Source organism: Megachile rotundata, chromosome 5 (genome assembly GCF_050947335.1).
Source record: "Megachile rotundata isolate GNS110a chromosome 5, iyMegRotu1, whole genome shotgun sequence".
NCBI classification, from domain to species: Eukaryota; Metazoa; Arthropoda; class Insecta; order Hymenoptera; family Megachilidae; genus Megachile; species Megachile rotundata.
The window spans coordinates 16854409-16878240 of NC_134987.1; the positions used below are offsets into that span (position 1 = coordinate 16854409).

The 23832-nt window shown below is 40.1% G+C and overlaps 1 long non-coding RNA gene across 1 annotated transcript in view; it reads right to left on the bottom strand.

The window, feature by feature from the left end:
- Positions 1-23832, bottom strand: part of LOC143264520 (uncharacterized) — a 258801-nt gene that overhangs the window by 76661 nt on the left and 158308 nt on the right. Inside the window, exon 5 of the long non-coding RNA XR_013038254.1 lies at positions 18665-18732. This is a non-coding gene — a long non-coding RNA (uncharacterized LOC143264520). The remainder of the gene's footprint in view (positions 1-18664; positions 18733-23832) is intronic.

A 23832-nucleotide genomic window follows, 5' to 3' on the forward strand; every position in this document is an offset into this window, starting at 1 on the left:
GGAGCTTATCTGAAGATGTTCGAAAATGTAAAATTTTTCAGAGACTTGAAAATTCACTAATTTTTAAGATACATTAAAATGTGGAGCTTATCTGAAGATGTTCGAAAATGTAAAATTTTCCAGAGACTTGAAAATTCACCAATTTTTAAGATACATTAAAATGTGGAGCTGATCTGAAAATGTCCAAAAATGTAAAATTTTTCAGAGGCTTAAAAATTCACTAATTTTGAAGATACATTAAAATGTGGGACTTATCTGAAAATGTTCAAGAATGTAATATTTTTTAGAGACTTAAAAATTCACTAATTTTGAAGATACATTAAAATATGGAGCTTGTCTGAAAATGTCTAAGAATGTAAAATTTTTCAGAGACTTAAAAATTCACTAATTTCGAAGATATACCAAAATGTGGAGTTTAACTGAAAATAGAACAAAATGGATGTGTAATCAGTTCATTACTAATTATGGTGTAAACAGAATTCAGCAAAATGGAGTTCACCAAAATGTTGAAATCGAAAAATTTCATATTTGAAGATACGAGGTAGGCAGGTGTGTGTGAAATAATAACATTCCATCGAGCAGAAGGATCACAGGCGTATCTAACACGATTACAGGAAAATTTAAGTACGAGTCCATACATTTTCCGACACGATGTTCTTGGAGAACGTGCCGCTTCGTGTTACGCGTAAACTTCGAAGCAAAAGCTTGCCGCATGAACTTTAATAATGGGCCAGTATATCTTCCGTGAGACGCGTATTATACTCGGCAGGGATATCTTCATGGTGTGCATCAATGCGTGTGATATTACAACAAAGAACGTTGGATCTTTAACAATTCGTTTTTCGCGTCGTTAAGCTTTGATTAATCGACTCGCGCTTTCTGAATCCTGCCATCGCGTCGCCGTGCAGTTTGATGACACAACGGCGTCGCAAAATGTCGCTTACGGCGCGTCGATAACTAACTTGAAGTTTGATGAATGGTCTGCGTGAAGCTTTCATTAACAGATTGATTGTTTAGCAATTTGTAAAAATGTCCGCGTGTTGTCTAAATGTTCTAACATATATTATATTTTATTCGATCCACACATTCTGATTTATGATACTTTTAACACTTTCAATGGAATTCAAATATAACCGGAATATTTGAACAACGAAACGAGTCGAAGTCTCTCAAGTTCTCCCCGATCCTTCATTTCCACAACAATAGAGAGCTACAGTATTCTGCGGTTACATGAACGCTTTTTACATCACCATTTCCCTTTTACTCCTTCTGCGAGCGATTCTTTCAATAAAAATTCCTATTTTTATACCTTTCATTGTACTTGCGCGGAAAATTCGGTCAAGCTAAATCACCGAAATTTTGCAAATATCGGGAATATTTTATATCGGGCATAAGTTGCACTTTGAGGGAGGTATCATTTCGTTCACTTGGATCAATGAGAAGTAATCGGTGTATTGCAAGTTAAGGGACTCTTTGTTCATATGGAGTTTTGGGTACAGTGTTGAGATTCTACCATCTTCATTTCTAGAGTTTTAGATCCCTAGATCTCTAAATCTCAAGATTCCTAATTGCAGAGATCTCTAAGGACACAAATCTCTAAATCTTGGGATTCCTGAAGGCCGAGATTGCTAAGAACTGAAATCTTTAAATTCAGAAATACTTAAGCCTTGAGATCCCTAAAGGATCCGTAAAGATCCTAGGTCTCTATATCTCTATACCCTGAAATCTCTACATCTCGAGATCCCTATGTTTCGGAGTCTCTATATCCCCAAATCCCTACATTGTCAAATCCTCATATCCCAAAATTCCAATATCCCCAAGTCCCTGCCTTATCGAACCCCTAGACGCCCAATACCCTACCTTGCTAAAACCTTATATCCCAAAATTCCTATATCCCCAAATTCCTACCTTGTCGAATCCTAATACCCCAAAATTCCTATATCCCCAAGCCTCTACCTTATCGAACCCCTAGATGCCCAATACCCTACCTTGCCAAAACCTTATATCCCAAAATTCCTATATCCCCAAATTCCTATCTTGTCGAATCCTAATACCCCAAAATTCCCATCTAGCCAATTTTACCTCCCAAAATCCTCCTATTCTAAAATTCCACCCCGTCAAATACCTCCCTCCCAAAATTGCTCCATCCCAAAATCTCTACATCCTCAAATTCCTAAACCCATTGTAACCCAGCTCGCAGCAGCAGGGATAATTCGTTGAGTAACCCCGAAACCACATTCTTCCTGTTAAAATTTGCAAATTCTACCTCCAGCTCGACCAAAGATTACGTAGTTTACAATGTTACGTATTCGAAGTTCCGGTGGCTCGATGCGGAGGTGGAGTGACTGGCTGGCTAAAATATCCTCGCCTGTCTGTCATAGGCTTGCTTAGGCGTGCTCACGTTATTTCTAATTCACGAGTTTGCTCAGGAGCTTGCAGCCCAGGCATGCAATACGAGACGGCGTCGTGCAGCCTGGGTCGAAATAGAATTTCTCTGGTTTTGCCGGCCGCGAAAACACATCGCGCGCCTGAAATTCCGCTACCACTTTTATACGGCGATATTAACGTCGTCTGGACTAACGGCGCGATTATTCGAAAGAGAGAACGTGCTTGCAAGACCATTTTTACACTGAAATTTTTTTTTAATATTGTGCAACATTTATCTAAATATTTTATGTAAACTTTGAACTATTAACACAATTTAACTGTAATTTATTACATGACTTTTAATGTAACACGTAATTTAAGCAGGACTCAATGTGAAGTTTAAGAAAACTTTAAATATGTTAAATGGAATTAATGTCTTTTGGTAAGCTGTCATTTTTTAACCGCTTTCGACTGTTCCTCAACAAAAGACAGACTTGAATTCCTCTTTTCTTACAATTGACTCAGAAAATTATAATCTCTAAATATCTCTAATGCTATCAAACAGATTGGCTCGCGTTTAAACGCGAGTGCAAATGTTTCGAAGATATTTCTTGTAATGATTCATAACTTTTCATAACGGAGTTATATAATTATCAGTGAGAAACTGAGAAATGTAAATTTATACAGGAATATTTAAAAGTGCTCGAACCTCAAAGGACCAAACTGCGACGAAAGTTTGCTACATAATTTGTACCAGAATTTAACTTGCATATTTCCTTTTTCCTTCGCTTTTATGCAAGTCAAAAATTTAGCAAATTTTAATTTTATGCTCGACAAACATCTGCAATAGTATCAGGACACTCGAAAAATAAATAGCGTTCCTCTAAAAGAAAAATAGCGAAATTAATGGCGCGTTTGTTGTATGACAGATAACTAACAGAAAATTTGAGTTTGCAAACGTGTACGCTGTACAACAAACATTCGCGTACCAATTTCATTTACCTAGTTATTTTCCAGTTACGTTAACACTCGCGTTTGTCGGCGTGCCCCGATATTTTCCGGTATTTTACTGTTCCTTTGCGACTCAAAGCCACTCATACAAGTTCCGTATCCACACGTATATACCAAACGTCACAGACACGGTATGCATGAGATTCGAATATGCTCCTGTTGCAACCTGGGTTTATTTCGTACGGCTCTTGATTGCATTTTGCTCGTTTCTCTTCCGCGTATTCAACCCCGTTTTCAGCTTTCAAGAAAATTAGCTCGACAATTCTGATCCTTAACGCTTTGATGAATAGTGTAACGGATTTGTGACTTTCGTCATTATCCTCCCCGAATAGCGAATTGCAGACTAATACTGAAAAATTAAAAGGCTCTACGACATATAAAATTTATAACTCAATTTGTCGTGCTTGAACAGTTATTTAGTATTCCGCACGTATTATTACTAATTATGAAATATCGAAACTATACATAATATTAATGCACATAATATCAGCGCCGTAATTACGTTCAAATTAAAATCGATTGAATCATAAGGTATGAAAAATTAATTTAGAGTGCAACAGTGTTAACGTCGTAAACGTACCGTGACAATCATCGTGTTAATCCACAAGGCAGAGATAAACATCGTTGAGAAGATATCTCTTCCGAGGTAATCTGGCAAAAGTGGAGAAAGTACGTGGATGTATGTAAGCCGGATTATCGAGACGATTTTTCTTACGATACAACTTCGTGAATCTCGGAAATTTATCAAGCTCGTTGTAACTAGTTTATTCGAACGGGCGACACTAAATTCTGAAACTACGCTCATAAAGTGTGGGACCGAGAGTCGAGAAGCAGCGAGAAAATAAGACGAAAAGAAGTGTGGGAATAAGTAGCTGGAAGTGTGAAATAATTCGCGCGTAAAGTTCGCATGTATTTACAGCGATAAATGTCCATCTCTCGCGTATCATCACGCTAACTGAAGTTGAAACTGAATTAAATAAAGCTGTAATTATGGTATAATCGTACGTAAAGTGCTTCCTCGTGCCGAGACGAGTTAAATTAAAAACACGCAGCGAAATAATCTTTCGTTGCCGTAGAAAACGGACTTTAAACGTTTGTTCAGCGGCAAAGAGAAAAAGCATGACTCGCGACATGCACCACCTTGTTCAGTGAAATATTTTACTTTCGTGGATTCTGTGTTATCGAAATATACCGTGATAAACGCGCAGCTGTCCGGAGAATCACTCGAACAACATTATTTCGTACGATCTGAGATATATCGAGTCTAGATAGATAATAACTTCGCGGCAACCGAACAGTTTGAAACACTGCTAAACCGTCCGTGACTTAAATAAACGTCCCATTAATTCAGTGGAAAGCGATCATATATTATTCGAGCCGAATGCAAGCAGAATTCCATTCGATTTCGATGTATCGATGAATTATGCAGTTTTTATGTTGCTGCAGAGGGCGAGGGAAATTACGAAATATTCCGTTTCGAGCGCGAAAAAGCCCGATTTACGAGAATTTCGTGCTCGCAATGAAACGATTTATCGACGATCATGGATCGACAGATTTCCAGCTTTACCAACGGGATTGATGTTAGTAATTAGCCTGTACTATACACACAGTAGGCTAGCATTACGCGTATCCTGTAATTGGTATTGTACATAATCTGCGTACGAGCTGTTCACGTTATCGTTACACGATGTTCCCGTAATTGATTTACAGGCGGGGTTGAAAAGCTTGCAAGTACGAGAAAACATCTCCATTTACGTATCATCAAACTTTTTACTTGATATTTGCAGATTCTAAAATGCAGCTGGAATAAAGCTTAATAACATGTCGCCTACACAGTATAAATATTCATAACACAAGGTTGCGTACACAAATTTAATTAACAATTTGGAGATATATTACCTCGTTCCTTCCAATTAGTCGAATTAACACGCGTGTCGGAGAAAAGTATTTAGCACAAAAACTCTTTCTACGTGTACAGTAACACTATGACAATTATTCATTCCTCTACCGATTTCACTAATAAAATTAATAAATAAGCGAGAAGATTCGATCCGCGTTAAGCGACGCAAGAAATTAAAAGCTCTTTGGTAGTATACCCATTTTACGAGAGTTGTTTTCGCCAACAGGAAGGGAAATTTACGCCAGAAGTTTTCCGCTTCCTTATTGCATATCTCAACGATTTAACGCGTTAAATGGTTTTAATTTAAATTATGCTCGTCTACGGCTCTTGGGAAGTTGCCTGGTCAGATAGCACGCGATTCTTTCCCGCCCTGAATATCGTTGAAAAGGAAGGGTCTTCAGGAAAATCCATGTTGGTCAGCCAATAACGAGATATGATCTCCTTTGTTGCCGTATACATTCGCTATCATTGCCATCGCCTGATCGTAACACTTGGAAATTTAAAAAGTTTACCCGTTAAATTTTACGGGAATTTAAAACTTGATTGACCATGAAAACCTGGACCTTCCAAAAGGAACGATAAAGCCCGGCGAATTTCATTAGGCACTATTTCTCGTTATTATGTAGTAAAAAGTTTCTAAACTTTTATACACTCGTTCATTCTTTTTTGTTCCTTTTTTATCTCATCGTCGTTTTATTGTGGACAAGGGGACGAGTATTTTGAAATATACATTAGAAATTGTGGACAGTAACGACAGTTCTAAATCTTCAAATTAATTCCGAGATATTATAGGTTCTAGTGGCAGGGATTTTCTAGAATAATGATCAGAATCAACAGCATTGAAAATTGTGTTCGCAACAGCAATGTCTAAAGGGCCCCGAGTGATCATTCTGAGACGACCACTCGAATGAAAATCAAACAATAGAGCCACTTCAGCATCACTCTTGGCTCTCGCTGCAGACTTTTATCCTTTCTTGAGTGAAATCTCTTTTCTCCGCCACCGTTCTGCGTTGCACGATCGACAAATACCGTCGCGAATCAGCAATTTAAATTCATAGAAATTTTACAGTGTAAATTCCGTGTTTCTGTGTCGCGTTAAAACCGGTTATTTCGAGGGTTGATAAGCTCGCGATGATATTTATTTGTCATTCCACGCGTGTTTCGAACTCTCTCAAAAGGGCAAATTTCCTCGGGGAAAAAAAACGTTTTATTTTTCGGTGTCCATTGTTTGTGTCGCCGGTGTCCCGATGCATCGCGTTCGAATGTAAAAAGTTATGAAATTAAAGTACGCGCCGGTTTTATTTTTCGACGCCAGTTAAACCGGAATATCCAGGATAAATGAAACGTTACAAGCAAAACGGGATAGTTTCGCGTTTGCTTAAAAAATTAATAACCCACGTTCCTGCTATTAATACTCGGCCGTTTAAATATTTCATACCGTGAATGAACAACGCTTCGAATAAAAAATCCTGTTTTTGCTTGATATTCTATTTGTCCCAATCAACGAGACGTAAACAGGCGAATAAAATATTGCGTGGAATAATCGTCGAACGATTATTTACCTTCCTTTCTCTTCTTTTCATATAACGCATTACCAAGTATCCTCAGCGATGAAAAATTCAATCGGTCCAGCCTGAACCGAGCTTTTATATTTGCCTGGTCGATCAGGAAGCTGAAGGATACTTGTCGAGATGGGTTCTTTGAAACTCAAATAGCGTTGACAGACAACTTAACCACTGGAGGTAGAAAAAGTCCTGTGGTTAGATCTTTCGTTATTCAACCTGGATGCGATCATTCGAAACAAACGTCCCTTAAGCGACCATCTTTGCAATCTACTCCTATTTTTCATTTCCATAATTGTAACACTGAAAAAATCGACGTTACAGTTTCACGGAAAATTTGCATATTTTCCCTGAAAATTGCTAAAATACTATTACGTTCGAATTCAGCGAAATCCGAGCGGAAAGTCGCCTCCATAGAAAGCTTTTAGGAATTTTTAACGCGAACGAGTTCATTAAACGTTGCCAGCGGCAGCGTTCAAGCAAAATTGATCCGACAGCATTAACCGAGCGAATTAAATTTACCTTTGTCCTGGATCGTGGACACGAATTCTGTACACAAAAATTAATGCCACGCTAAACAAGGCTGCAATAACGAAGCTTCTGACGCCTGCACGCTAACTTCATAAATAGACATATTCACCGTAACTTAATCATCCCTTGCGGACCATCTTTTCAGACACCTTTGCTAATCACGTAAAGGTGTCCTGTCAGCGGCAATCAAAAATTAAACACTGGGGATCTCACGGAGCTCTTCTTAAAAATTCTGCAACATTTAGCTAGGAGGTTTATGGATTAAAGAATTACGTCATAATGGAACGTCAGCTGGGAGACTGCGTAATTTCATTTTCATGAAGGAATATTTTTTGGGATGATGCTAATGTATTCAATATGCTTTGTTGCGTTGCCATATTCAATATGCTAGTATTCAATACGCTTTACGCTACGTTCAATATTTTTGTATTGAATTCATCGAATATTGAATACTATATTGGATTCCATCGTAAAAAGAGATCAGGATTATATTTTCAGATGGAAAAATATAGAAACTTCGAATTCTGGAATTGTCGAATTTAAATGTTCGGAAATTTAAAAGCTTCAAATTTTCAAATCCTCACCTCCAACTTTCATCATTTATGTTATCCGAGCGAATGTTCCTTCACGTGAATTTTTACGCGCAACAGTATCTCACATTTCTAGACTTAATATGTTAAATCCGAATAAGTTCGTATATTAAAAAATTTTCAAACTCGGTCAACAATTTTCAGACATGACAGTTCTGGAAGCATAAAAATATAAAAGTTATGGAAGTACGCAAAATTAATTCGTTGGACATCTCCATTTGCGACTGCCATTTGCTGTAGGTTTAGTTCGATAATTAATCGCAAAAGTTATGGATGTTCGTGAGCGGTGTTGCATTCGCAGGCACGCATTTGTCAGTTGCACATAATCTTGGTAGCGATCCATCGCAGATCGATCGTGGTCGCAGTTCATAGACAAGAGAAGCCGTTAAGTAGACATATTAAGCGGAACGGTGCTTAGCTGTCAACTCCCGGGCCGGCCAGTAACTTCCGCTCTACTAATTGTACGTCGGACAGGCGGCGTTGTTCGATCGGAAGTAGCAACGGCGCTGCAACGGAAAGGATTAAGCCACGGCGAAACTCTCTGTCTTCCTCTCGGCTCTCGGCGTGATTGCAGGCCTTCTAGGAAAGCTGTTCGGCGACGGTTTCAGAATTATCCCTCGTCTTCGTAGCGGACTACACGGCACGTAACCGCACCGAGTAGCGGCGAACCGGTGCAATTAACGTAAACGCGAGCCAGCCGGTATTAAATGCAATAAATATCGATGCCACCTTGGTCGCGGACTACACCACCCTCGTAGACCGCAACGACGGCGCCCCTGATGGTTTTCCATCGACCACCGCGCTTCGAAGAGCGGCACGGTATGGCAAAGAATCGACCGACGGATCTGGCACCGTTCGATAACAGCCGATTAACGAGGCTAATTGGGATACGGAACTTCTGAGCGCGGTTTAATTAACAGTCGGGGAAAATTGTATCGGACGCGAAGGAAATTATTAGGTCGGTCCGTATGAAATGTTGCGTTCCTAATCGGACTGCGGTTATTCCTGAAAATGTATCTAGAAACGTTTATAAAATTTAATTAACCACTTCTAGTAACTATAATTTGAGGGTACAAAATGTTCATTGTCCAAAATTTTCGCCTTATACGTTCGATAATACTCCGAAAAGGACCTCCATTTTTATTAAGTAATCACAGATAGTCGAGTAGTACGTTTGACGAGCGTTGGTACGTGCAAAATCAATACCTTCGGGCTCTCTCCCTTCTCTTATCCCTGCGCTAAGATGTTTCTTTTTACCCAGCCTGTAGGAGCAGCACGTAATTAGGTTTTCGAATAATAGATTCGAAAGAGCGGGGTCCGGAAGGAGGAACGTTGTTCAGTTTATCGGCACACGATCATCGCCTTCGGGCCGTGTACGCGTCTATCGTTTTCCCTTCTTCAACTTTTCCCACCGTTCGAGTTGGCGCGCGCCTCTTTTGCTTTGATTAAGTATTTCAACGAAAGAGGGAATAGCTGGGAAGTCAAGAATTGGTTCGTGAACTCGTCTGGAAAGTGAATTCAGAATCAACAGTCCCTGTGTAAGTGAGCGTAGATGTAGGTTGGTGTAACTACGCGAGACCAGCTTCAATCTGCTTGGGCGTACACAGCTAAATCGACTACCCGGTTTCCTTTCCGAATCGAGATTTTCGGCTCCGTAATTTTAAACTTCCGTAGAGAAAAAGGGAGTACAAGAAAGAAAAATACTGATTCTCGGAGTCCGACACTTATTGCGCGCAGGAAAAAGATACGAACCCTGATAAACGGTTTTAATATTCCGAAAGACGGCATGAAACAAAGACGATACGTTTTGTTGAAGAACCGTCCTCCGGAAATCATTCACGACGTGTCGCACAGCGTCGTTTTTCCGCGAGAACTTCGATCGATACCCGCTCCGCACCGCGCCGCCGTTGGTTATTTGCTCCACGCGCTTCCTACGTTCGAGTGGCACCGTTATGAACAGATGAAATGGGATAGAAATTCGTTTACGCGTAGACGAACGTGTGCTTTCACATGAAATCGCTGGAAATGGCTTTCGGAAGTACGAAAATTTCTTTTCAAATTGTTTCATATTTTTATGAACAGATACCTCCGCTGAATTCGCGTTAACAAACGTAGTCACGTACTCGTGATTGTGACAATTATCTCGTTTCTATAGTCACACTTCAAATTCTTTCATTTCTGTATGCAACTCTTTAGGTTTCCAAATTCTTATGTTCTCTAATTCTTGGCCCGTTCCCAAATCTTCTGACGAGTTCTCTCCTTTGATTTACTACATTCTTCATGCTGAAGGTAAATTTGCTTTCGATGCCAAATCCTGTAACGCCCAGTAAATCCTTTAATACCACCCCGATGAACATCGTGTTTTCTAAGAACTTATGAATGAAATTGTAATGGAAATTGTATCAATATCCGTTATATTATTGTACTCGGAAGTGGTCGAAAAATGTGATGACGAGGACAAATATAACGGGGCAGTAATTCCGTTAGTCGATCTATTTCCTGCATTCGGTGTATCTAAATCCGTACGGCTCAATTATTAATCTAAGAGCCGCAGACAAGTCGAGCGTTAAACGTATTCAGACGTATAGACGGAGGAGGCGTCGCGATAAGGTGTTACAACTTTACGAGGTAATCATACTCGGACCAATTGATTACTCAACGTAGCATGAAACATGCGAACGCGGCTGCCAGACCGGATTCACCGTGGAAATTAATAGTATCCTATAAATCTGGATTTTACGGTAGGAAGGTCAAGGATCGGGCTGAACGGGGGAATAACCACTCGATCAAACCTCCGTTTCGATATGTTCCCGGCGTGCGCGAATAGATTTATGTATTTATTTATACGTTTCGTTCGACGCAAGTGGTGCATTGTGTTTGACAACGATAACCGAATATGACGGTTAATTGTGGCGAAAAATCCAAAGTTGGCTCGTGTCCAAAAACAAGCGAAATTCGTCACATACGATACGCTAACAAATTTCGTAGCGTTCGTATCGCGTAGCAGTTGCACGACCTCAATTGTTATTGTATCGTGGAAATCACGGAATGATTGCGGGAACGACGAGGCAGCGGGCCGAACTGAATGACCATACATGCAAATTGCATTAAATATCGATTAGGATAGTGCGTTTGCGGTATCGAAGCAGTAAGAACGAGCCTCTCCGTGAATTGGATACGGTAGCTCGATATGGAGAGACGATCCAACCATGAATTATTAAACAACCAGTCCAATCGGACGCAAAGCATCATCAATACGGGGTCAAAGCAAATAACAATAATCGGAACCGTGTTCCGTGTGCCGAATGTGGACTATTTTCTACCAGGAATTTAAATAGAATTGGTCCACTTCCTCGTCTATTTTTGTAGGATATAAAAGATACTTTTACCGATTTAGAAGTTTTTGTAAGAATTGTGAGAGTCTCGAGATTTCATTCAAGAATCTTCGATCAAATTTATCTGACAACGGCGAAACGCAATTTGCAACCGTAAATTGACCCAGTTTTTCGGGGCAACAAGACTTGATCGCGTGATGGAGCTCAATCGCGCATATACAAGTAATACGCGTCGAGACAACAAGAATTATGCGACTATTCAGCCGTATACTCGATAAAGCGAAAGCTCGATGAGGCGACTCGATGCGATAAGGTTTCAAAAATTTTCCACCTCTCGACGTTCGGAAATAGTCGCCTCTATTGTAAATAACCGATCAGAATTCGCGATAATAAAACGTAAAATACGTGAAACGAACAATGTTACACTATCTGGCTTATAACCAGCAATATTCTTCAAACAACTAAAAATCAATGATTACAATATTACACGGTAATAGAACATATGAATCGTAATGTAAATTTAATCATAGCTCATATGAATATTTCTTGAATTAAGTTTATGCATGAAAAAATATTATTCAAAATGTTATCCTCGACAGTATATTTTAATCCCATTGCAATAGCTTATTTCATTTTACATAAAATGCAATAAAACCGACCGTGACATCATTTGTTAATTTGAATTCCACTTTTCCTGAATACGTCAGACGTCGACAATTCGGTACAGCAATCGATTTCCGTCGTCGACTCGTTCGTGAAGTATACGCATCCGGTTTACAAGGTAATCCTCGTCGCAGGATACATCGGAAACGTTCGACGTTCGAGATCTTTTCCGCTCCGTTCGCGAGCAGTCAAACGACGACGAATCGACTTGAACGAACGCGTGAAAAGGTACCCACGAAATCCTGGATTCCTATTGTGAAATATTCGATAAATCTCGGCGACACGTTTCAAACGTATGTGGAGTTAAGCTCGTTACCGAGTCGTTACCTAGATGAAATTCGCACGTGTTTACGGTGCGACGGTTTTATGGTTTTCTCTTGCAAAGTAACGATACTATACATGCTCCTATGACGATATATTTAAGCTTCCGTGTGTAATCTCGTTGACATCGTATGTGAAACTTGATTTTATTCGAAGGAGCTTTTAAGCACCTTGTAAACTACGGTGTAATGTGGAGTTTAAAAATGAACAAACATGTGCATAGTAACATGTAACCTTCGACTAACCTGACGTAATATAATCGTTCAAGCTAATAACCGAACTTGAAGCTAACTGAGCTTTAACCTAACTCACCTTGAATTAGTAACCTAAATAACTTAACAAGTTTTGTGTAATTAAATTTAATCTGACAAACGTTTCAATAATTTTTATTTGAGATTATATTTGAAGCTTGAGTGAAGATAATTAAATAACGTCGCGGAAAGAGAGTTGCATTTATTAAGTTATTAACAAGAATAGAAGAGATTATTCAGCTGTGAGAGGGAACTAACACAATTGATACAGAGCTCTCCCGAAAAAGTACAAAATCGGATTAAGGATTAATTACCCAGGAATTCGTGGAAAACGAGCAGATCTTTAATTTCCCGAAGCATGGTCGCTGAAATTTCCCGAACACCGCTATCGATAGGCAACCCCTAATGGATCGTGATTTACACACGGATTTCAGGGTATTTGTGTCCCCAGCGTGGTTTATCCATCTACGCTTTCACGTATCAACGGATTTCCTTCCTTCTCATGCGCGACGCTTGTGTTCATGATGCAGCTATCGCTTGCCGACAGGAAACGCGACCGATATCGTGCGAGTTTTTATTACCGGTATCCATAAAATTGCGGGAGGAGAAAAGAACCGCATGGTATTGCGCCAAAGCCATCACGGTAATTACTTACTTTTAGCGAATGGTAATAAAAATAGAGAAAAAATTGCGAGGTATATGTCTTTATTCCTATGCAGCATTAATTAAAAGTATTCGATTGCTCGTAAAAGAAAATAAAAATACAGGGCTGCGTTAGGTACTATGATTGCCTCTGAATACCAAAGATTATGAAATTGTATTTTTGAAGTTGTAAAATGAAGAACATGAAAATCCCTCTGTCAACCTGTTCTTCGTAGCATGCTAATGGCCGGAGTTGCAACTGTATTCCTTTAATTAGTAGAAACGAGTATGTATTCCATCGAACGCATGATCAAAAGTACTTTTGAGCAGCCGTGTACGTGTGACCCAGTCGAATTCGCTGTAAGCACGAACACACGAACGATTTAGTTACGAGAGACTTTCCTTTGAAGTCGTCAGCCAACACAGTTTCGTGTGTCGATACGTGTGTGTGCGCATGTACCGCGTCAGTGTAAAACGATAGTCCGAAAAGTCATTATCGGAAGAGTACTTGCAGGTTACGGATAGAGTGTCAATCGCAGCGCGGGTGTCAATATCGCGGTTAATTCGCTCGGATTTTTAATCATCGTTCGCCTTAATTCCGTAACAAGCTATCATAAAAAATTTGTCGGCTAAACTTGTTGCCGTGGCATGCTTTGACTGCGAGAAACAGTTTTTCAGATGGGAAAATATTTGCAAGTTTCGGAACGTTGCGAGCTGGAATTTTGGGGTATGAAGTTTAAACGGTATGTCCCGGAAGTAGGACACTGAATTTTCGATCGTTTGTATTTGCTATATGAAGTTTGGGTTTGTAAACTGACATTTCGATAGTTTCTTCCTTGTGGTGTGCTTTTATGTCGGTTCTGAAAATACTAAAGCCTCAAACGATAGGAGTAGAAACTTCTAAATTTTGATATCGGTAATTAAATGGTTATGGCTCCGATATTATATGCTATAAGGCAAATTATGTTTCCTAAAATGTTGCTAAAGAGTTACGTATGGAGCTTGAAACACGAAACTCAAGCACATAAAACTTTTCTGACGGCATGCAAACACGCGCAACCTCTAACGTCGCAAATGTAATATCGTCATCAACGTCCAAAACTAAACAAAAACCTCGTAAACTCTGAAGCTGCAATATTACGAACAAATTAATGCTTTGGAAGTTCAGAAAGCTTCATTTAATAGCGACCGCTGTTGATTACCCAACCGTTAAGTATACCTTTATCGAATAAGCCGAATAGTCAAAACATAATAAAACCAAAAATAAACCTGTACGAAATACGATAAAAAACTTGAGTATTTTTAAAGATTGTAAAAAACAACATAAAGAATCGACGTTTATGATTTTGGGTTGGCTGCATTTATACTGAAATAACGATTTATTGGTTAACAGTGTTACACAGAAATAGCGAAAAGTAATTGTTTTAAATTTAAAAAGTATAATTGAAACAAGATACTGTAACGCAGAAATTTAACAGATTTTTATATTTTTACATGAGCTACGTAACGCGATATTGTATTTGCACAACCGATTATACTATCTGCAACATACCTTGAATATCATATTTCTTTTTAATAAACATTCAGCCATTTCTCGTGTAGCTCATTAGCAAAATTATATTCGCTACGAAATTCTATATTGTGGCTAGTAATTCTAGCTACCGAAATTAATAATTCATAAACAGATAGGTATCAAATGAGTCAGTCAAATTTACCTGGCCATAAGAAATATTCCTTTGATCTTAAAAATATTTTAAGAAACTAAAAAGGAAAGGTATTCGATAAGGGTGGTTTTGAATAAATTATGTTATCCGGAGGAAACGTGTAAAAATTCAATTTTGCAAGGATCAAATGGAATCCTATAATACTTAAGGATGAAACATCATCCAAGGGAAACGTCAAGACAACAAGAATGATCGTTCCTAAAACGTGCACCCCTTTCCAAGAATCACTGACCGCTTCGCGTCCAATTTGGCCCCGGCTGTTCGTGTCGAGAAAATAGGTTGGATTTGAATAATAATTCTCTTACGTCCGGTTCACACTAGACCGTCGTGCACGGACATGCAAATTTTCAGTAACTGTTTCAGAATATGTGCCACGAGCCGCCTTGTGACTGGCTCGTAAACCTCGAGTACGGCCACGTCGACATGCCGGACCGCCTATATAATATGTTAATGACACATCATTAGATCCGACCGCACGTAAACGATCTCGTAGAACACTTATCAGTATCCCTGGCCACGGTAAACGAATCGTTGTGAAGAGAGAAAGAAACGAGATTTTTGGTTGGATAAAATTAATCATGTACGATATTGGACACACACTCGTGTCCATTAGTCATGGCACATTTTGCAGGTTTAAGATAAATCTGAATTACGCCGACTGTAAAAAAAAAGGCTACTTAACCCTTGGCAGGCAGACATTTATACTCTGTGTAGAAAACGAGAGTGCTTTCTATAAAGTTTCAATGGTGTGACTGTAAATGAATATGTAGATCATGTAGTCCTAGGTTTTATAGCAGAACTTTTATATTCCAAGTAGGATTACCTGGTTAGTATATAATTTTGTACTTCATTCATTTATTCGTGAAAGTATTTAAAAATGTAATTCTATTGCATCATTGATCGATGCACACTCTAAAATCTTACTTCAGCACCGACTTAATATTTGCAATTTTTATTCCGCTGTCGAAAAAATCTGATTCGGTTCCAGCATTCGCGGTACAGATACGTGTCTGACCGTAGCCCACTTAATTTCCACGGCATCAAAATGCACAGCTTTGAGGTGGTTTAGCAATGAACATCGCGTGCTCTCAAAGAAAATGCGAGCATCGCGTTCGCTCCTTTTCACCGTTGAAAATTAATTAAAAATATTTCCCTTCTATACCGGTGTTTCTCGTTCGACCCGGTTTTTCACGTGAATATATTCGCGGTACATTTTACAATTACGGGGGGAAACACGCGCGAGATCTGACGCGTGGAATTTTTATTCGACGTCAAAAAAAAAAACACGCTGCTTCGACCGTGTGGAGTTGTAAAAATTTCAGGTTCCCTTACCGCGTTGGTAACCTCTCCATTACGAATAAAAACGGTGTTGTTGGCTCGCGCGACAATGGGACGCTTTTATTGCCGTGATCCACAGTTTGGCAATCACGGTCAGGTAAACAGTATCTGTATCGTGACCGAGGGATTCCCTTTATCGAAACGCTTATACGGCTCTTCGATGTGTTCGTTGAAACGCTTTGAATGGAAAACTTCGATTTCAATTTTGTACACCTCGAGCGTAATAAATGTATAAAAGAAGTCTATGAAAATATCGAACTGGGCCACTGAATTTTCAACGCTTTTATATTATTAGCATACTTCGTACGAAACTGCGCCAGCACATAATAATTTTCCTATAATTTGTCAAAGTACGGAATTTTTCACATTTCTGTCGATTTTACCAATCCAGACTAACCGTTCGAATCTGTCACCATTTCCTAAATTCGAATGAAATTTTTGTGAAAAAGCTTTGCGTCGTTTATCCATGTCTGATTTGCAAGTTTATTCCTACGTCGACGATGCAGCATCGGATATTCCGCGAAAAGAATTCCAGTTATTTGCATTAATTCGGTCATATCAAACGTATGCTCAAGATCGGTCGTATACACGCGTCCTGGATGGCGCAGCACGTTATGAGACGATTTCGTTGCCAGGAATTTTCTCCGGGATAGTCTGCGAATATACACATTTCCCACGAATTCTCTGTTTGCGAGCCTTAGATGTGGTGTTTCGCGAATTTGATACGACATGCGCGATACGCGGCATAGCTCCGCATACATTCGTCCGACATGGAATGCCCGCGTCAACGTACACGCGAAAATACCTGATACGCGTTTAATATAGTATGCGATATTATTACGATGGTATTTAGTGATCGAACAATCGGCGGCATAGAAGCGTCCGTATTTGCCATTCGAGCAATGAAACCCTTCCAGAGAATCGGGCCAATAACGGTCGACGCTTCATCGCGTATAATTGATCCCTAATAACAATGAATGACAATTAATCGCGAACCATTGCCTTCGATGAAACCTTACTAGGTAGTGTTATGTCTGCGCGGAATCCCTTTCACGATCAAATTGCACGTGAAATTGTGCGTTTGACGTTTGGAAATATCGTTGAATATTCGAGTCGTTGAATCGCTCGCGTTTAGAACTATCGATGAGTTAATAATTTCAACGAGTTCCTCTATTCGCAGTTTCAAAGCGGTTCACTGCAAATAGCCGATAGAATATATGACTACGTACACGTATATTAGTCACGCTTTTGAATCGTCACGCGTTTTACTACCACGCCTCGTATTTCCACGCATTGTGCTGTCACGTGTTGCATTCTTTGCCTTGCACGTTATCGAGCATGCCAAGTTTCCCCAACAAAAATGGAAGGAAGTCTGAAAACTGCAGGAATTTGGAATACGAATAAAAGTGACCGAAGATAAACCGTAACAAAATTGAAATAAAATCGTAATCGTGGAGTTAACAAGGGGTAAAAATTAACGCAGAAAAAACGAGTTAACACGAAGCACGCGCCGATTAGTGTCGTGGAGACGAATTTGTCACGAGAGACAAATTAATGAGACGATTATTGGAAGCGACGAAATTCAACCGCCAGTCTGACCCGACAATAACATGTCACAACCAACTATTTTATCGCGGGTTAACCGTCGTGCGGTGAAACGCCATAATAGTTTCATTAAAACGGTCGGGGTCGATGGGTTTGCGGGCCATTATTGGTTTTTCCTAGTCAAGAAAAATGGCTTGGTGCCCGTGGACGTTCACTCGTAGTTCATGGTAATATTAAGGCAACTTCGTTACATCAAGATTATTCGATACTCGTAAGTCTCGGTGTAACTAGGATTTTTGCCCAGAGGGTGGTTCACTAATTTCAAAAGTACGGAATGTGGATCCCAGAAATGATTATAAGGCAAAATTTCTAACGGATAGGCGACAGAATTCTATTTATAGAAGCAATGCAATGCTCGTGCCTGGTTCGATTAAACGGTTAAAATTACAGCGAGCCGAAGCGAAATCGGCAACGATTTTTCATTGTGTAACCGGTTGGTTGGAACTGAGCTCGATGCTTGAATTCCTCCCGCGTGAATTGCGAAAATTTATCGAAGTCTGTGTTTTTATCGTTGTTAACGCATAATCCGGCACAACGCTGTTCCACGTGATTTCGTGCAATTATTTCGTAATGAGGGCATCGCGATGGAAACGGATGAAACGAATCTCGGCCCAGAGACTTTACGCTTTGTTAAATTAAATCGCATCGATGGTGCATTTTTGTCGCATTAGCTTGTACATTTCACTCGATCATGTGTTTTAGTAACCGCCTCGTTAAACAAATGTTACGAATCTCTTTTTCGTATCTCTTCACACGAGGTTCGAGTTGAAAAGTATTCGAGTATTAAAATAAAATTATTTATATTGTGGAATGTGTCTACTTACCATTTCCTTGTAGCAAATTGACATGCGAGGCCGTCTTCGTTTCGGATTTCTTCTACATCCACCTACAACTGAAAAGATAACATAAATTAGCATCGAACGTTTCAACAATTATATTATACAATGTGTATGCAACAAGAAATAGCATCAAATGGTTTTACATTGTAAAACAGAAATAATGTCACAAGCTCATCATCATCCTTAAATATCTAAATTTTTAAATGATAAAAGTTTATGCATCAGAGACTACCAATAAAAAGTCACCGTGGGTGGGTTCTTTCCTGCACCCATTTTTCTTGTAGGAGGCAACAATCCTTGCCACTTTACAGCCAGTATCGAGCAAAGAATGATCAGCGAGATACGCGTTCTTGGCTAGGGTTGATTCCCGATCGGAAGGGTAGCGATAGTAAAGTAGGCTTTTTTCGAAGGGGTTGCGAGAATCTACTTCGGCCACGAAGTCTAGCGATAAGACGCGAAGCGACGGAAAAAGCTGCCAGAGGGTGAAATTTCCACGTACGAAGAACTACGACGATATGGATTTTCACTCGAGACGAAAGAAGAGCATTCCCGTGGCCATAACAATGGCGTATTCGACTATCCGCGTCTACCCGTTCGTGTTCCAGGTTTTCAACGTCACGAAACGGACGGGGGACGAAAGAACGAAGAAAGAGCGAAGAGACACGCGTGGGCGAACGATGGGAGGCGAATACAACGCGAACATGCTCTATCTCGGCTGACGTAGACCAAGGAAGTCGGGTTAAGGCTGTATCGTTATCTTCAACGGCGATAACGATAGAATGGCCATTGCGGAGGGTTAGCTGCTGTTGGTTAGGTACACAGCCCTCTTCGATCCATCATTCGCTCGTTCGAGTGCGCGTCTTGACGCGAAACCGCATGCAATCGTGTGTTCTATGGAGAAGCTGAAGGAAGCTGAAATTAGGATGAACGAACACGCGTTCCGTGCGAGAACGAATTGCCTGACTTCTTTTATCTGATGCTGCATTTTTGTTATAGTTGTACGAAACTGAAGTTCGAATATCATTCACCTACGGTCCACTTGTAATACTCTCGAGAGCAACTCAGTTTTGCTCTCAAACTGGCTCAGGAATTAAAGTGAAAGACTTATGTAGAGATAGGATAGTGAATTTTGCCGACTGTACAATCGATTACGCATAATAAAGTAGTATCGTTATCACCGTGGCCGCTATTGGTCGATTACACTGACCATCGGCCACGAGTACAATTTATCCCGGTTCTCCTGGAGGCACAGCTAGGTCGGCTGGTAGAAGGGCGGCTAGATTTCCTGCAAGTCGACGCAACACCGCCTCGTTTATCAAGCGTGTGATGAAGCTGGTGGGTTAGGCGAGGGTCTCGACGAGAAGCACGGCATAAGCAAACCGCTCATCTTATCTCGAATCGCAACGTCTTGTTAGACTTCCACTCTGTTCCTCCATTCACCATCCCGCTATTCCTCGTCCTTTCGTTCCATCGCATCGCTCTTCGAGTTTCTCCGGCGCGCCGGCTTGCTCAAAGGAGAGCCGAGAATATTTTTCGGGTCGAAGGTCTCCTGCCGTGGCATCCGAGCTCTTTTCCTACGTCCCGTGTCTGTCGTGCCACCGACAGCGAAAAAAGAAAATAGAACGTGAGCATTCGATAACGAGGCTGCCGGCCCAGTTTCTACTCCTTCCAGAGGAAAATCTCCCGCATCTACATAGGCGGAGGCGAATTTTCCGCTGCATTTTCTTGACCTCGTTCTCAGCCGTATAAAGCGGAAGGGATCAGTCGTGACAACTTTCAGAGATTCCGGCTATTTCTTTCCGTCACTTCTACCAGTTTCTTTTTCACGCTGTTTTTTCCGCTGCCCTCCTTTGTTTTTTCATTACCCGTCAACTGGGCACGAGTTCGTTACCGCTCGTTTGCACCATTATACGCCGCGTTTCACCGCCAGAAACGTACAGCGAATGTTGAATAAAACATTTGTTGATCGACGTTTTCTCGATAAGCTTATCGAGTACCTTGCTCCTCTCGTGTGGAAACACGTGTATTCGATACTCCACTTTCATTTAACATACTCTATTGAATTGCTGTATCAAGCAATTGCCCCAAACTCTCCACAAATGTCAGTCCCTAAAAATCTAATCATCGTCAGCACTACGATTAACATCTGTCCAGAGACGTCCAATCTCTTGGGGCAATACGATTCGTTATAACCCAAACAAACAGGGATACTGCAGGTTTAACAACGCGGTGAGAGTTTAATCCTTGTCGTACCTCGCCACCTACTTATGCATCTCAAACAACGCTATCCTAGTTTGTTTGGGTTGCAACGAATTACGTTGTTTCAAGAAATTGCTCTTGTCATTCCAACGCTGCTTCCAACCCCTACGCGAAAGAGATTCTTACGTTAATCCATTGTTCGTCGGTTGAAACCTCGTTATATTTTACGATACGAACATTTTCGCAGATGATTAGCGATGCACTGGTGCCGAGAGATTGGCCGTGGAACCACCTAATTTGCGGGATTTAATATGCAAAGCATGCAGGTTACGGATTCACACGAGTAATACTAAATTCGCCCCATCAAATGTTTGCACATCATCAACTCTTTGACGTCTGACCTGACTTCGCACGATATCCTTTCGCTTATCACCGTTGAAACGAGCTGATTCCCGCTGGAAATCATTAAAAAGGAATTCCGGGTTCTGGATTTACGCTAACGTTGCACGTTGGAAATGGTACACGGTCAGATTATTTGAAGAAAATACCAACATGTTCTATGTACTCAAAATGAACAACAATTTGGACAAACGAAGACCATAGGTTTTAACACACATTTACTTTGGCTCCAAACTTTAATTCGAAGGGATCATCTCCAGATTATGTTATTACACGTGAATTTATTATCTGCCAGTAAATCCAAAATATCATCTTTCTAAATGCTAATTTTATGCAAAGAATGAATACCACAGTGTCCATCTTATTCAGATAATAATTCAAGTTTTTGAAACTCAAAATGAATATTTGAGTTGGTACTCTAGTTTTATTATAACACAATTATTGCTGAGATTGCAGCTGAAAGTCCCTCGTACAATGCAACCGAAACGCTATTGTCGAACAAAGAACAAAAGTAATATCTATGTCGTGAGATTTGAAAATTCACCGGAGCATGTTTTGAAAATTCCATTTTGACGATCAGTTTGGACAATTAAACTCCGCTAGAGTGTTTCAGTTCCCTTCTCTCCGGGCAATAACCATTTGAGAGTCGACAACCGGTTACGACAACGCTTCCATGTAATTCCCAGAAGTTTCAGGGAACACCGGTTGCCACACGGGCACGTTAGAGTTTTCGAAAAAAATTACGATAAAAAGGAACTCGGGAATGCTTCGTTTTGCGCCGTTATGCCACCGCGTTGTACCCTCTTTCTTTCTACCGCTATGCCAACTGCCCTCTCACGTTTTCATATTCGCACGTGCTCTTTATTCTCCTCGCATTACTGAACCACAATTCCAACACTTCGGGCGAATTATAGATCAGGCGATTTGGCTTGAGTGCGAAAAGAAAATGCCGCGGTAAGAGCGCGAATATTTTGAACATACGAATTATTCAGATTTGCAGAATTTTATTTGAGATTATAATAGGTGTTTACATACCATCTCTTATAATTGGTACAAGTTTAAAAAAATGATAAAAAATTGAAACATCAAAATGAAGTTGTTTAGACAAAAAAATAAACCAGCCTTTTTAACGAAGCACTGTATTATTAATTTAATAAAGAGAATCAATGTAAACACAAATATAATATGTTTGTTATTTAAGGCTTTACCAGGTGTTCACATACCATCTCTTATAATTGGTACAAGTTTAAAAAAATGACAAAAAATTGAAACACCAAAATGAAGTTGTTTAGGCAGAAAAATAAACCAGCCTTTTTAACGAAGCACTGCATCATTAGTTTCCCAAAGAAAATCAATGTAGACGCAAATATGTGTTTGTTACGTTACCATTCTTGTCGACAGAATAAGAGTGCATTCAGCACAAATTGCACGATTTGCATGAAGGATTTTCGGTAAGCTCATTGACACGTCTTGTTTCGTCGAAGTCAAGCGAAATCCTAAAGTTGAAAGCTCGAAGAAGAAACGGGAGTTTCGAATTTGCCTGAGGATCGAGTCTTTCAGCCGTCAAAAGCGAGAATTCCTGTTTTCCCCTTTAGGTGTGCCAAAATTGCTTCCATCGTCGTGGCACGACCGTCCGGAAACGAGATTCGAAAACGTGCCCCGGGATATTTCTCGCGGGGTAATTTAAACGGTAGTAAATGAAATGTAATGCACTCTTTCCGCGACGCTCCCGCGGAAACAAACAGAATTTACATACCCCTTCTAGATTTCCTCGGTAACATCCGCTCCCTCGAGACCCGCCAAATTGAATAATAAGTTTTCTCTAGTATTTTTACGTGATATTCGACAAACTCTGTGATACCGTTTTTTGCCTTCTCACGGTTTTCCATGAAACGAACTACGAAATATTATGAGGGTGGAATACAATTTAGTAATTAATATGCAACAGGTAAATGATGGCCCTCGATGATACACATGCTTTAGAATTGTTTGAACGAAAAATAACCTGTGTGCTGCAATGTTTATCCTGTTACAACAAAACTCTGTTTAAATCATCGAGCTCTATGATGAACATACTTGTATACGTCCATTCTTCGATCGGTGTATACGCTCTTCGGTCAAGTTCCACTTCGCGTATGTGCACTCCACATGTCTAGTGCCTATTCTGCGACAGACGTGTATACCCTTCTCCGAATGTTTGAAGGTGTATTTATTGTTATAAATTTTAATTTTCGCAAGGTTCTATTTTTCTGAAGAGGTAATTTTCGTAGCGGAAAAGGACTTCGTGAATGGCAAAACTTCAATGATCGAGTATTGTCGACATAATAATTCTCCCTGCGTTAATGCGAGCAAGTAACTTCATCGAAGCGAGATAATGAAAGTGATTAACGGTAATCTTCGGCCGTTAATGGTCCAACGAACGCGCCATCGAATAAGAATTTCTCGAACCGAGATTTTAATTTAGTCGTTGCGCGAGAGCGAAATAAAAAGCCACAAAAATAATCGTGGGAAATATTAGGAGGCGTACCGCGATAATAATTAACTGGAACTTCAAC